Here is a 13105-nt window from a genome sequence, read left to right as displayed (position 1 = left end):
CACCCCCTGAATAGACAGTTATCCATCACCTTTCATGTTCCTGTCAAAATTCAGTAAAGTCTTGACTCTGGCTTGGTTTCCTTTTTTAAATTTTAATCCTACCAGGATACTGAATGATTCCAATGCTCCTGTATAGAATTCTCTCAACTTTGTCTTTCAGTTCCTCAACATTAATATTATTTAAGTCCTCCACATGCTAGCACAATCGATGCTCATGGAAGCATAGTCAACAAATCAAATGACACATTTCATTGGGTAAATCAGTTGCACAAGGTCTCTTTAAAGTGTGGCTTAGCAAGGATGTCAGTTTGAGGACTAAGATCCAGCTGACCCAAGTCACAGGATTTTTGATTGTCCCATATGCATGGGAAATCTGGACTGGAGAAGAATCTGTGCATTTAAATTGTGGTGCTGACAGTGAGCATTGAAACAAACTGTAAGAAGAATCAATAGATATGTCCTACACAAAGTACAGCCAGAATTATCCTTAGAAACAAGGATGGTAAGAGTGTGTCTTGCTCATGTTATCAAGAGAGACTAGTTACTGAAAAAAGGGGCTTCAGGCTCATTAAAATAGAAGGACAGTGTGAAAGAGAAAGAACTCCATGCATTGCACTAATGCAGTGGCTTTAACATTGGGCTCAGGCGCAGCAAAAATGGTGAAGATGGTGTAGGACAGGATGATATTTCCTTCTATTGTACTTCCTTCCCTGTGAGTCAGAACTAACTAGATGGCACCCGAAAAACAATATAAATTTAGCAAATAAGTATTCTTTAGCATCATTGTCTTCAGAACACGCCATATATCTACAATATTAAACAATAATAGAACCATGACATTGCTACTTATCTATCCCTAATATTCTTTCCAACCAATTACCCGTAGATTTGGTGTACTTTGGTAGCCATGTGTTCCCGTGACGCTGGAAAGAATACCTCCAATATTTCAAATGCCAGCAGAGCATTTGAAAGATTCTCTAGGCAAAATATTGAATGACGCAGAAAGCTTCAAAGAAGATGGAAAGTCAAATGTGGTGAATAAATCTGATGGTGTCTGGCTGTCAAAAGATATAGCATTTGGGGTCTTAAAAGGTTTGAAGTTTACATATGTACATGCCATTGTTTAGATCTATAAATGCCCATTTGCCTCCTAGTTCTTTCCTCTATTTGCTTTTACTTTCCTCTTGTCCCACTATCATGCTCAGCCTTCCTTTCCAATAGGATCACTGAAGTCAAATGGGTGCATAGCAAAAGTGGTGAAGATAGTTGATGGTGCCTGGCTACCAAAAGATATAGCATCTGGGGTCTTAAAGAATTGAAGGTAAACAAGCAACTATCTAGCTCAGAAGCAACAAAGCCCACATGGAAGAAGCACACCAGCCTGTGTGATCATGAGGTGCCAAAGGGATCAGGTATCAGCCATCAAAGAACAAAAAATCAAATCATTGTGAATGAGGGGGAGTGCAGATTGGGAACCCAAGACCCATCTGTAGGCAACTGGATATCCCCTAATGGAAGGGTCTCAGGGAGGAGATGAGCCAGTCAGGGTACAGTGTAGCAACGATCAAACATTCAACTTTTCTCTAGTTCCTAAATGCTTCCTTCCCCCCACTAGCATGATCTCAATTCTAACTTACAAATCTGGCTAGACCAGAGGATGTACACTGGTACAGATAGGAACTGGAAACATAAGGAATCCAGGGTGGATGATCCCTTTAGGACCAGTGGTGTGAGTGGTCATACCGGGAGTATGGAGGGAGGGTGAGGTGGAAAGGGGGAACCGATTACAAGGATCTACATGTGACCTCCTCCCTGGGGAATGGGCATCAGAAAAGTGGGTGAAGGAAGTGGGTAGGAGATGACAAAATAATAATAATTTATGGATTATCAAGGATTCATGAGGGAGGGGCGAGCGGGGAAGGAAGGGAAAAATGAACTGATACCAAGAGCTCAAGCAGAAAGCCAATGTTTTGAGAATAATGATGGCAACAAAGGTACAAATGTGTTTGACACAATGGATGGATGTATGGATTGTGATAAGGGTTGTACAAGCCCCCAATAAAATGATTTAAAAAAGAATGGAAATATCTAGAAAATGATGATGGCAAGATATGTACAACATGCTCGATATAATTGATATATGGATTGTTATAAGAGCTGTAAGAGTCCCCAATACAGTGATCTTAAAAACAAACAAACAAATAAAGGTTTGAAGTTAAACAATTGGTCATCTAGCAGAGAAGCAAGGAGCCCACATGGAAGAAGCACACCAGCCTGTGGGACCATGAGGTGTCAATGAGATCAGTTAACAGGCATCAGAAGACCCAAAACAAACAAACAAACAAACAAAAATATATGTTGAGAATGAGGGGACTTGGAGAAGAGACCCCAAGCCCATCTGTAGACAATATGACATCCCCTCACAGAAGGGTCACAAGGAAGGGATGAGTCAACCAGGGCGCAGTATAGCACCGATGAAACACACAACACTCCTCTGGTTCCTTGAGACTTCCTCACCCCCCACGACCATGACCTCAGTCCTGCATTTCAGTTCTGGCTAGACCGGGGAGTGTACACTGGTAGAGATAAGAGCTCAGGGCACATGGAATCCAGGTCAGATAAACCCTTTAGGAACAGGAATGGGAACAGCAATACCAGGAGGATAGGAGTAAAGCAAGGAGAGGGGGGGAAGAAGAGGGAACTGATTGCAATGATTGATGCATCACCACCACCACCACCACCACCACCACCACCTCCACCACTACCACCACCACCACCACCACCACCTCCACCACCACCTCCTCCACCACCTCCACCACCACCTCCTCCACCACCTCCACCTCCACCTCCACCACCACCACCACCACCACCACCACCACCACCACCACCACCACCACCACCATGCTGCTCCTCTACTCCTCCCCGGGGAGACAGACAATAGAAACGATGGAGTGAGACAGAGGTCTGTGTAAGATATGAAAATAATAATAATCTTTAATAAGGGGTGAGGGAGGGAAAAAAAGAGGAACTGATACCAAGGGCTCAAATAGAAAGTAAATGTTTAGAAAATAGTGATGGCAACATATGTACAAATATGCTTGATACAATTGATCTGTGGCTTGTTAAAAATTAATAATAAAAAAGATGATGGAAAGAATATACAGAGTCAATGTATCAAAAAGAACTAGTCGGCATTCAACCATTTCAAGTGGTAGCACATGAGCACGAACCAACGATCCTTAAGGAAGAAGTTCCAGCTAGACAAGAAATGTTAGCCAAAAGCAAGGTTCTAGGGACTGGTGGAATGCAAACTGAATGTTTCAACAAGCCGATGAAGCAATGGAAGCTCTTATTCGTCTATGCCAGGAAGTTCGGAAGACAGATACTTGCCTATCTGATTGGAAGACAATAAATGAGGGGGTACCCTCAAAAAACTGGAACATTTTTTAAAGATATGTTAAAAAATTTTTTTAACAAAATGCAAACTGAAATGTTTCAACAAGCCGATGAAGCAATGGAAGCTCTTATTCATCTATGCCAGGAAATTCGGAAGACAGATACTTGCCTATCTGATTGGAAGACAATAAATGAGGGGGTACCCTCAAAAAACTGGAACATTTTTTAAAGATATGTTTAAAATTTTTTTTAACAAAACAACCTTATCAACTTCAAAGTACTCTTCATTACACTTTAATATATTTGTCAAATCTGTGATTCCATTCTTGGAAATATTTTTCAAACTCATCTTTTTGGATAGCTGACAGCACCTGCCTCATTTTTTACTTCACCTCTTCTATGTTCTCAAATCGCTGTACTTTCATGTCCTCTGCATTCGAGGAAACTACAAGAAGTCGCACTGAGCAAGGTCAGGTGCATGGAGCAAGAGAGGTATGCTGTTGATTCTGTTTTGGGTTTTTTTCCCCAAAAACTGGTGCACTGAGATGGTTGTGTGAGCAGGTGCATTGTTGTGGTGGCAAAATCAGTGCCACATCTGCCACAAATCAGGGCTTTTTTGCCACACACTGTTACACAATGTTTTCAGAACCTGTAAATAGAAAGCTTGATTAATAGTCTGACCTGGTGGAATGAACTTCAAATGCACTATGAATCAACATTGTCCTTCCTTTGGGAAGCTGATGGATGTCCAGAACTAGGGCTGTCATCAATTGACATTTCACCTTTTTTGAAACAAGAAAATCATAAGAAAACTTGAGTTTTCCCATAGTACTGACCTTGTAAGTTGTGTTCAACATCACAACAGTTTCTACAGCATTTTTTTTTCTGAGCTGGAAACACAATATCACAGCCTTACACTATTCTGTTCAATCAGCCAACACAGCAAATGAGGTTCGAGTGGAACTGCTTTTACAGAAAATTCACTATAACCAGAGAGAATCTTCCCAGGCGATGCCACTGGGTGCACCACCTCAAGTGGCTTGATTCTTACCTAGAGGGAAATGTGTACTATGAAAGCTCCACTCTGCCAAGTGCAATTCTGGTTTTCTTTGGAGTACTCCCTCGTACACAGACACACACACACACACACACACACACATTTATATATATGACACCTTTATAGTTTAATTTACGAACAGATTTTTTAAATAAATCATTTTATTGGGGAATCTTACAATTCTTATAACAATCAATTGTATCAAGTAGATTTGTACATATGTTGCCATTATAATTTTCAAAAATTTTTCTTTCTGCTTGAGCCCTTGATTTCAGCTCCTCCTTTTTTCCTTCTCTCCCCGACTCTTCCGCCCTTGTGAACCCTTGATAAATTATAAATTATTATTTTCATTTCTTAAACTGTCCACTGTCTTTCACCCATGTATTTGTTGTTCGGGTGGGGGGTGCGCTATACTTCAATCATAGTGATTGTTTTCTCTTTTCTTCCCTTTCTCTCCACACCTTCCTTTTACCTCATGGTATCACTATTCCCATTAATGTTCCTGGGGTTCATTTGTCCTGGATTCTGTGTGTCAAGAGCTCTTATCTGTATCAGTGTATATGCCCAAGTCTAGTCGGGTTTGTGAAGCAGAGCTGGGGTCAGGATAGTGGTGGAGGAAGCATTGAAGAACTAGAGGAATGTTGTGTGTTTCATCAATGTTATACTGCATCAGGCTGGCTTAACCCTTCCTTGTGATCCTGCTATGAGAGAATGTCTAATTGTCTACAGATGTGTTTTGGGTCTCCACTCTGATCCTTCCTTTGTGCATCATTTGTTTTGGGTCTTCTGATGCCTGATACCTGATTCTGTGGACACTTTTGGATCACAGAGGCTGGTGTGCTTCTTCCATGTGGGCTTTGTTACTTCCCTACGAGATGGTCACTTGTTTAACTTTAAGCCTTTAAGGCCTCAGACACTATGTCTTGTAAAACTGGGCATCATCAACTTTCTTCACCACATTGACTTTAGGGATTGTGTAGGGAAGGTAAGCATCATAGAATTCCAGGTTATTAGAACAAAGTTTTTCTTTCTTTTTTTAATCATTTTATTGGGGGCTCGAACAGCTCTTATCACAATCCATACATACATCCACTGTGTCAAGCACATTTGTACATTTGTTGCCATCATCATTCTCAAAACCTTTGCTGTTTTATTGCATTTAGGGAGGAGAGGAATAGAGGAATAGAGCAGTGTCCATCTGCTACCTTGATACTTAACATATAAGTATATGTACATATTCCTATATCCTTATTGTTATGTATTAGTATATTTGCAGATATGCATGCTTGTATTTATACCTCTATAAATGTCTTTTGCCTCCAAGTTCTTTCCTCTATTTCCTTTTACTTTCTGTCTATCCAATATCATGTTTGACCTCCATTCAGCTCTCAGTAATTCCTCTCAGCTACATTGACCTTGATGAAATCCCACCAGGCGTTCTACACCCTCTGTGCTATTGGTTTTAGATCTCTTGTTGTTCCCTAGTCCCTAGGTTTCTCAGCTCCTCCTCCCTTTTCCCCACCTATCTCTGTCCCCTGTCCCCCCAGAACCAGTGGTCCTATTGTTTTCTCCTTAGGATTGTTTATCTTGCCTATGTTGTATAGATAGACATGAAGGAGGAGGAGGAGGAGATGAAAAAAAGGTGTATAAATAGTTCCAGGTCTTTCTGCTGACCCTTATGTCTGTTTTTCAATTAAATCTGAGGAGGTACCAAGCCCTGCCTTCTGAGTCTGAAATCTATTTTCGGGATTTGTTGAGAACTTCATTGTTTTGCTCCCCTTGCTACTCTATTGCTATCCCTTCATGTTTCATCCCAGTGTTGGGGGGCAGACCGGACACATATTCTACACTGTATCTCCATTGCTGTCCCCTTCAGTGCTGTAGGTCAGTGAAGGGACATCGTGTCTCATGGTGGGGCCGGTCCTATGGTTCTCTCTGTGCCTTGGCTGCTCTGAGCAGGAGTGTCATCCTTGGGGCTTGGTGGACAAGGAGGTGGTCCACTCTTTCTCTTCGTTTGCTCCCTGTGGTCTGGGCAGACCTGCCACTCTCCCTGCTCTGTATCTTCATTGATGTCCTCTGTAGTGTAATCTTCTGGGTAAGGGGGTCAATGTAGTTGCAATTGGGGCCAGCCCCACAGTCCTCTCTGTTAGTTTACTACTTCATGCCAGTATGTTGCCCTCAAGGCCTAGCATACCAGGTTAAGGTCTGGTCCCGCTGTCCCTTTTCTGTGGAGACATAAACAATAGCTTCCCTGTGGGTGAGTTAGTGCCCAGTTTCCCCTCTATCAACATCCTATTTTTTTCTCTCCCTCTTCCCCCCTTTTTATGTTGGATGCCATAAGCATCCCTGGGTTGGGTCTGATCCTGCAAGAGTGTCTGGGCATCACTCTGTGAAATTAGGCATTTACCCTATGCCCCTTTCATGTTTTTAAGCTTATCTCAGTGGACTCATGTTGTACTTGTTCATTTGTGCTTGGCTTACTTCGCTTAGCATAATTTCCTCCAACTCTTCCCATGTGACAATGTGCTTCATGCATTCATCACTGCTTTTTAGGGATACACGGTGCTCCATTGTATGTATGTACAAGAATTTTTAATCCATTCATCAGCTGATGGAAATTTCGGTTGTTTTGAGCTCTTTGCGATTGTGAACTGTGCCGCGATGAAAATTGGAGCATGGATTTCTGACCCTGGTCTGTTTCTTACCTCTGCTGGGTATTTGCCCAGTAAGAGGACTGCTGGGTCATATGGGGGCTCAATTTCCATTCTGTTCAAGTCCTCTCCCCATCTCCTCAATGGGCTATTTGCTTTTTTCTTATTGTAGGCTAGCAGAGTATTTTAGATCTTAGTTATAAAGTCTTTGTCTGATGTGTCACTGCTAAAGATGTTTTCCTAGAGTATGGGCTTTTTTCTTACTCTTTTGGAAAATTCTTCCAATGTACACAGGTGTTTTATCTTCAGTTTTATTCCATTTGTCTATTTGTGCTTCCTCTGTGGCAAACAGAATTTTAATAACAAATTGTTTTTAAACTAATCATATGTTGAAAACTTTACATAGAAAATTCAAGTAATGAATTGAACTATGCTTTGTGGTAGGACTTAAATTACATAATTACAGCAGAAAATATAGGCGGTAGAAGAGAACTGAAAAGACTAATGAAACATTAGATTCAAATCTATAGTTCCTGTAACTTATTTTAAAACCTGATTTTAGAAATTAAACCCAATGTTTCTAGTAACCATAGAAACAGTTAAAATAACATATGCCATGAAAGCCCACATAGCATGTTTGATATAAGGACACAGGAAGGCATAGGAACCATGACACATGAGAGATAATACTTTATCTACACCTCCTGTTTTTTTTACTGAGGCTGTAGTTTCAAAATTCAGTCTGCTTCCTCGGCCTCAGACTCAGATATTTATACCCATTCCAAAGAAATTTAACCCAACAGAATGCTCAAATTATAGAACAATATCATTGATGTCACATGCAAGTAAAATTGTACTGAAGACCATCCAACAACTGTCGTAGCAGTCCATTGACAGGGAGCTGCTAGAAGTTCGGGCCAGATTCAGAAGGGCAAGTGGAACAAGAGACACAATTTCTCATGTCAGATTGATCTCTGCTGGAAGCAGAGAGTACCTGAAAGATATTTATTTGTATTTTTATTGATTATGCCAGGACATTAAATGGTATTGACCATAATAAACTATGGATATCCTTGAGAAGAATGATGGGAATCCCAGGACATACATTGTGCTCAGGTGGGACCAGTACATGGGTGAAGAGACATTTGTGTGGACAGGACAAGGTATACTGCAAAGTTTAATATCAGGAAAGGTGAGCATCAAGGTATGCCCTCTTACCATACTTATTCAATGTGTATGCTGAGCAACTCATCCGAAACGCTGGATTATCTCAAGAACGGTGCAGCATCAAGACTAAAGGAATGCTTATTATCAACCTGTTATATGAAGATGACTCCCTTCACTTGCTGAAAGTGGAGAGAACTTGAAGCACTTGGTGATGAAAATCAAAGGCTGACGCCTTCTGTATGGATGACAACTCAATGTGAAGAAAACCAGAATCCTCGCAACTGGACAATAAGTAACATCATGATAAATGGAGAAAATATTGAAGCTGTCAAGGATTTTGATTTGCTTAGATACACAATCAATGATCATGAAAACACAAGTCAAAAAATCAAATGACACATTGCATTGGGTACATTTGCTGCCAAGATCTCTTTAAGGTGTTGTAAAGCAAAAATGCTATGTTGAGGGCTAAGGTGCATCTGACCCATGTAACAGTATTTTCAATTACCTCTTATACATATGAAAGTTGGACATTGAATCAGAAAGATTGGGGAAGAATCTATGCACTTGCTGCTATTGGTGAGGAACATTGACAGTAACATGGTCTTCTAAAAGAATAAACAAATCTGTACAACCAGAACGCTCTGCAGAGGCAAAGCCAGCGAGACTTGATCTTATGTATTTGGTTCATGTTGTATACCTTATTTACTTTGTACATGTTGTACGTCTTATGCACTTGATATATGTTGGAGAGACCAGTCTCTAGAGAAGGACGTCATGCTTGGTAAAGTAGAAGGGCTGCGAAAAAGAGGAAGCCCTTCGACAAGATGGATTGACACAGTGGCCACATAGATAGGCTCAAACACAGAAGCATTATTAACCTGGCACAGGACTAGTTAGTGTTTCGGTCTATTGTGCAGAGCGTGGTTATGAGTAGGAACTGACGCCTATCAACAACAGGTATCTGCTTTCTCTCATATTTCTTTTTTTGATGAATAGCTGTTAGGTTTTATTTATTTTTAAAATCATTGTATTGGGGGCTCATACATTTCTTTCTTTTTTTGGTGAAGATTTGAATTTTCTTATTGAGAATAATTAAAAATGATTTATTAAAATTGTTTGAAAGGGTAACTAATTTGATGATGATTTGATTCAGATGAAAGATTTTTTTTTTTACAACTCCAAATCAGCTTTATTTTATACAAAAAGGATGTATTTAGCAAAAGACACACTGAGAAAAGAGTCGCTGTGGCCCAGTGGGACAAGGCAGGGAGGCGACCAGCCTTCCAGGCGCCTGCTGGGGTCAAGGGGTTGGAAAGGAAGTAGTCCTCCTGGCTGGCTAGGTGCTGAGGCGGGAGGGGGCACGGGAAGGTGAAGGCTCCCAGTGGATCAGCACTGATGGCAGGTCATAGGGAGGGGGGATTCACAGTGACCTGGCGGCTGACACTTGGAGGGCCCTCTACCAGTGCTGCAGGCTGGAGTGAGCTGGTTCCTGAAGGGTGCCCACCCAGGGACACAGGGCTGGAAGTGCGACTCTGGGTGGAGGACAGGGAGAGGTCGGTGCTCTGCAGTGGCTGGCAAGGTCCAGGCGAGGTGGCGAGGGCGCTTTCCTTACGTTCTGGCGTTGCGCTCTGTCTCGGCCAGGCCCTCTCTGACCAGGGCCCCGGCGTGGATGATGCCTCTCTTCAGGCGCTCCATAGCACTCTTGCTTCCAGTATAGGTGGGCCAGATCTCCTTGCCCATTTCCTCTATGACAGACAGCAGGTCCCTGTAGGTGCTCTGGGAGCCCTGAGTGCCTGGCTGCTTCATGGCCTGCACATAGCCCATGGAGGGCAGTCCAAAGTCGTGAAACAGTGGCCTGAAAGGGGCAGGGGCTCCCGGCCCGGAGCCCGACGGCGAGGGGACGCTTCCGGCTGTAGGGACCAGGGTGCCAGGCCCAGGGGTACTGGAGCCTGGGGTGCTGCTCTGGGCGGGGCGATGGGCTTGTAGGACATCCCCGACTCCTGGGTGCCTGCAGACGCCGGCCGGCCGCTGCTCCTGGGTTGGCTGCTGGCCGCTGAGCCGCGCGCTGATTGCAGATGAAAGATTTTTAAGAGAAAATAAGCATGATCATATTTAACATTGTCTATGATGACGTTACATAGATTGATTAATAGTTTTGGCATATACATGCCTCTGGTGTAATTTATATATATATATTTATTTACATCTTATTAGGGGCTCATATAACTCTTATCACAATCCATACATATACATACATCAATTGTATAAAGCACATCCGTACATTCTTTGCCCTAATCATTTTCGAAGTACTTGCTCTCCACTTAAGCCCTTTGCATCAGGTCCTCTTTTTTTCCCCTCCCTCCCCACTCCCCTCTCCCTCATGAGACCTTGATAATTTATAGATTGTTATTTTGTCATATCTTGCCCTATCCAGAGTCTCCCTTCCCCCCCTTCTCTGCCGTCCATCTCCCAGGGAGGGGGCCACATGTGGATCCTTGTAATCAGTTCCCCTTTCCAACCCACTCACCCTCTACCTTCCCAGTATCGCCCCTCACACTCCTGGTCCTGAAGGTATCATCCACCCTGGATTCACTGTGCCTCCAGCTCCCATATGCACCAGTGTACAACCTCTGCCCTATCCAGTCCTGCAAGGTAGAATTCAGATCATGGTAGTTGGGGGAGGAAGCATCCAGGATCTGGGGGAAAGCTGTGTTCTTCATTGATATTACATTGCACCCTGACTGACCCATCTCCTCTCCTACACCCATCTATGAGGGGATCTCCAGTGGCCGACAAATGGGCTTTGGGTCTCCACTCTGCACTTCCCCCTTAATTCACTATGGTATAAATAAATAAATAAATAAATAAATAAATAAATATATTTATATATATAGATGATGCCTTATACCTGGTCCCTTTGGCACCTCGTGATCGCACAGGCTGGTGTGCTTCTTCCATGTGGGCTTTGTTGTTTCCGAGCTAGATGGCCGCTTGTTCACCTTCAATCCTTTAAGACCCCAGACACTATCTCTTTTGATAGCCGGGCACCATCAGCTTTCTTCGCCACATTTGCTTATGCACCTGTTTGTCTTCAGCGATCGTATCATGGAGGTGTGCAGCCAATGATATGATTTTTTTGTTCTTTGATGCCTGATAACTGATCCCTTTGAGACCACGTGATCACACAGGCTGGTGTGTTTCTTCCATGTGGGCTTTGTTGCTTCTGAGCTAGAAGGGGCTCATACATTTCTTATCACAATCCATACATCTATCTATTGTGTCAAGCACATATGTACATTTGTTGTCATCATAATTCTCAAAACATTTGCCTTCTACTTGAGCCCTTAATATCAGCTCCTCATTTTCCCCCTCCCTCCACATGTCACCCTCCCTCATGAACCCTTCATAATTCATAAATTATTATTATTTTGTCATATATTACACTGTCTGACGTCTCCCCCCCCACACACCATCTTCTCTGCTGTCTATACCCTAGGGAGAGGCTATACGTAGATTCTTGTAATCGGTTCCCCCTTTCCACCGCACCTTCTCTCCACCCTCCAGGCATCACCACTCTCACCACTGGTCCTGGAGGGGTCATCTGTCCTGGATTCCCTGTGTTTCCAGTTGCTATCTCTACCAATGTACATCTTCTGGTCTAGCCAGATTTGTAATGTAGAATTGGGATCATGAGAGTGATTGTGGGGTGGGGGGCATTTAAGAACTAGAGGTAAGTTATATATTTCATCATTGCTACCTTGCACCATGCCTGGCTCATCTCCTTCCTACAACCCTTCAGTAAGTTGTCCAGTTGCCTACCTATGGACTTTGAGTCTCCACTCTGCACTTACCCTCATTTACAAGGATATGATCTTTTGTTCTTTGATCTTAATACCTGATCCCTTGGAAAGCTCATGGTCACACAGGCTGGTGCGCTTCTTCCACGTGTGCTTTGTTACTTCTCTGCTAAATGGCCCCTTGTTTATCTTCAAGCTTTTAAGACACCAGATGCTGTATCTTTTGAAGAAAGCATCAGCTTTCTTCACCACGTTTGCTTATGCACACATTTTTTTTCAGCAGTCGTGTCGGGAAGGTGTGCATCATGGAATGCCAATTTAATAGACCAACATGTTCTTGCATTGAGTAAGTTCTTGAGTCGAGGCCCAATGTCCATCTGCTGCCTTAATACTAAACCTATAAATATATGCAAATATATCTATTTCCCCACCCTCCTATATAAATATATTTACATATGTACATGCCAGTATTTATATCTCTATAAATACTCTTTGTCACCAAGTTCTTTCCTCTATTTTCTTTTACTCTCCTCTTGTTCCACTATCATGCTTAGCCTTCTTTTGGGTTTCAGTAATTTCTCTCGGTTACATCACCCTTGCTATATTGCTACCAGGCTTCTCACACCCTCCTTGCCACTGATTCTGGATCACTTGCTACTCCCCTGTCTCTGGGTTGACCAGCACCACCTCCTTAGCCCTACCTCCCCCTCTCCCATGTCCCCCGGAACCATTGGTCCTGTTGTTTACTCCTCCACACCATGTATCCAGCCTATCTTATCTAGATAGATCTGTAGAGATAATAATATGCACCAAAAATCAAGCCATAGCAAGATAGGCGATGAATGAGAACACAGCAATGACATGCTGTTTGCCATCCCATAACAATTTTAGACCATGATAAATAAGTCAGGAGCTGGGGTTGACTGAAGAGCAAGATATAAGGAGTCTGGTTCCTGATTCTGCATGCATTTGTCCTTGGGTCTATAGTGCCAGCCTCTTGTATTTTGAGAAAATTCTAGTCTCTGAAATATCAC

The 13105-nt window shown here is 42.7% G+C and overlaps 1 pseudogene; it reads right to left on the bottom strand.

Annotated features, from left to right (window-relative positions):
- Nucleotides 1–9882: 9882 nt before the first annotated feature.
- Nucleotides 9883–10265, bottom strand: LOC142440954 (cyclin-dependent kinase 2-associated protein 2 pseudogene; annotated as a pseudogene).
- Nucleotides 10266–13105: the final 2840 nt, after the last annotated feature.

Source organism: Tenrec ecaudatus, chromosome 2 (genome assembly GCF_050624435.1).
Source record: "Tenrec ecaudatus isolate mTenEca1 chromosome 2, mTenEca1.hap1, whole genome shotgun sequence".
Taxonomy (NCBI): domain Eukaryota; kingdom Metazoa; phylum Chordata; class Mammalia; order Afrosoricida; family Tenrecidae; genus Tenrec; species Tenrec ecaudatus.
The sequence above is the reverse complement of the archived record's forward strand: the minus strand, read 5'-3'. Positions and strand labels throughout refer to the sequence as shown.